The sequence below is a fragment of the Capsicum annuum genome, chromosome 5 (assembly GCF_002878395.1).
Source record: "Capsicum annuum cultivar UCD-10X-F1 chromosome 5, UCD10Xv1.1, whole genome shotgun sequence".
Classification (NCBI taxonomy): domain Eukaryota; kingdom Viridiplantae; phylum Streptophyta; class Magnoliopsida; order Solanales; family Solanaceae; genus Capsicum; species Capsicum annuum.
Window position 1 is genome coordinate 55,570,693 of NC_061115.1, and position 3,341 is coordinate 55,574,033.

Below are 3,341 nucleotides of genomic sequence, written 5' to 3' on the forward strand. Positions count from 1 at the left end.
TGGGACACTCTACAAGATGTCAACAAGAGGAATATTTATTTGAACCAGCTTCAGAAGATCTAGAAACTTCTTATAACTGGCTTTCTCTTGATATTTCCTTTCCATTTGAGAAAAGGGCAAGGGGATAGTCTTCTTCTCCACACAAATTTCTTCTCTTACCTCTTTTTCCTTAACTTCAACTTCTGTATTCTTTTTCAAACTGTCATTAGTAACTGCGGGCTTTTTCTACTCTTGAACTGTCTCCTTAGTTTGCAGCCCACTCCTTGTTGTAACTGCATTCACCTATTTTGAATTAGCCTCTGTGTCGCTAGGCAATGCTCCTTGTGGTCTTATATTCTGTGATCCTGCAATTTGAACCAACTATAACTCCAAATTTCTAGTGAGCAATTGTTGACTCTTCAACTCAACTTTCAACTGTGCTTGTTGAGTCTTATGTCAGCTGCAAACTGTGCTTGTTTAGCTATGAACTAGTTAAGCAAATTCTCCACTTTGCTATTCTGAGCAGTTGCCTGATTATTCTGAGCCGACTATGGAATTGATTGTACTGATCCCTTAAACTGATTTGTATTTTGTTCCTGATTTCCACTCATGAAAAATTTGGGTGGTTTCTCCAATTTGGATTATACATACTACCAAAGTTCTATTGACCCTGAAGATTTTTATTCCTTGCATAGTTGACTGAATTTGGATTAATGGAACATACATCTGCTTTATTCTCATCACTTCCGCAAACTTCACACCACGAATATACCTGTTGAATTATATTTGTTGTAGCTGCTGGTTGTGTTGTACCTAACTTTAAGTTGTTGAGATGAGTAGTCATATTATTCTGCATTGCTGCAATCTGTACTTGTAATGTATTGAATTGATCCACCTCCAATACCCCTACAACCTTCTTGGGAGAGTTTTTTTGAGTTTGGATGCCAATCAGGATTCCCTTGTGTGATTTGATTCAGCAATGTATATAGTTCTTCATACATTTTCTCCAAAGCTTGGCCTCCTGCTGCTGAATCTAAGAGAATCTTCATATTAGACTCAAGGCCTTCTATAAATGTGTGCACTAAGACATCATTCGATTGATAGTGATGGGGACAATTTCTGAGCATGCCCTTGAATCTCTCCCAATCTTGGTAGAGATTTTCTCCATCTTTCTGCCTGAAACTCAATATCTCACTCCTCAATCATGCAGTCTTCTGGGATGGAAAGAATTAAATGAGGAACTTCCAAGCACAATCTTCCCATAAAGTGATGGAGTGCGGTGGTTCAGTATGTAACCACCTCTTTGCTTCCCCTATTAGAGAATAGGGAAAGAGTGTCATTCTGACATAATTAACATTCATATTTTAGGAATGTATGTATCTCTTATTTCCAGCAAGGTCTGTAAGTGCTACTGTGGATCCTCGTATGAAAGTTTGTGAAATTCCCCGACAGATTTCAACAATTTTGCTATATTTTGTTTCAATTCCAACCGACCTCCTGGATCAGGCTTCTGAATGTTGTTAGTCACATGGTTCATAATTGGGATTTCCACCTCATAAATAGGTCTTGCGGCTGGTTGAACAGGAATAGCTGGAATAACAGGCGCTAGAACATTTCCAATATTTGGATCAGCAACAATTAGATCTCGTATTTCAGCCATCAATCCCTGTTGAATGTAATATTGAGCTCTTCACCTCTGATAAAAAGTTACTTCTGGTTCTGCAAAGGGCTCTGCTAACTCTTTATCCCTATCTAGTCCAATGTTCAGCTTAACCTATAAAAATTCAGCCACTAAGATCATGTTAACACTTGAACTTATTATCAAAAATCAAAAATTAAGCAATTTACTAAATTTATTAGATCCCCAGCAACGACGCCAAAAACTTGTTGTTCCCTACACGCAAACAAGTGTACGTGATCGTACAAGTAGTATAAAGACTTAGACAGTCAGATATTGTTCCCATGAGGATCAATAAACTAGAAATTTATTCATCCTTTAGTTTAAGAAAATTGGGTATTAAGTGCTTGAAAGTATCAAGGTGATTTTGATTTTGTAAATAAAATATAAATTGTTAAACAAGAAATAATTAGTGACGAATAGAGCAAAGCAAGCAATGGTTGTAATCAATAATGAGGATGATTCCAGGGTTGAGGTATTTTGAACAATCATATAAATCTCTATTCTTATCACAGTCTAATTGGTTATCAGGTTGATGATTCGCAAGGTTTATGCAACGATCTTAGTCTCCCGACCTCAAATCATTTATCTATTGAATGTTGTAGCTACAACTCCCGCAGAGATACAACAGTTCTTCTAGATTCATAAAGTTGTCTTCTTGTAATTGAACCAAGCAACGCTTTTAGGTATATCCCTATCCTAGATGCTAATTCAAATCCCTTATTAAATAAAACAATAAGAACCTTGCTCCCTAATTACTTAGTTCTATCCTACGATTCTCCTCCCAGATGCACATAGAAATATAGATTTATTCTAATGGTGGCCAATCATTAAAATAGTAAGCTCCAAAAAGAAACTATGAATAAGAGTATTAAAGAGTAATCATGTTTTTAGCCTCAACCCTAGAAATAGGGTGCTTAGCTACTCATGTTTGAATTCATCATCCAAAATAAGTAATTAATAATACCCAAAATAAGTCTTGAAGTAAAGAAATTAAAAAGAATGTCTAAGAACCCTAAAAGAGAGAAATTTCTCTTTTTTCGCCGCTGCTATCTTTTCTGAAAAGTCCCCAAAAATTATCTTCGATTTTTCTTTTATAGCCTGGACAAAACATTTAAAATCTTCCCAATTTTGCCACATGGCACATTGCGCCATGCCTTCAATTGCTATTTTCATAAAAATTTGGGGGGCAATCGCAGAGTTCAAGTATTTTTTCAAATTTATAAAATGCACCCTTACCGTGATGCGTCACTATCGTGGTAAGCCACTGGATTTGGACAATTATGAAATATCCAACCTCTGCGATGCACTAAACTTTTAGGTCACATAATTTGATAAGTGGAACTGCTCCGCGATGTAGTGGTTTCGCGGACCTATAATGGAAATTGCCAAGTGAGAATTTACGCTTCTCTGTAATGCGTTAATTTTGCGAACCTTCATTGGAATTTAACCATTTTTATTTTGTTGGTCAGCACGATGTGGAGTATCTTCAAATGAGGATTCCTACTTTTCAGCTTCCCTTTTTAGCTTTATTTCACTCCCTTGTATTCCTTCAATCCTTCCGTATCATCATTTTATCCAAATGCGCATAAATCTTCTTGATTTTTAGCCTGAAAGTAATAATCATATCCATTAGGCATGAAATGGAATAAAAGCTTAATTATACTTAAGAATTCATACAAAA

At 36.0% G+C, this 3,341-nt stretch overlaps 1 non-coding gene across 1 annotated transcript; it reads left to right on the forward strand.

Moving 5' to 3' along the window:
- Nucleotides 1-1,077: 1,077 nt before the first annotated feature.
- Nucleotides 1,078-1,184, forward strand: LOC124899013. The gene has a single exon (XR_007056152.1). It is a non-coding gene; the product is annotated as a small nucleolar RNA R71 (small nucleolar RNA).
- The last annotated feature ends 2,157 nt before the right edge of the window (nucleotides 1,185-3,341 follow it).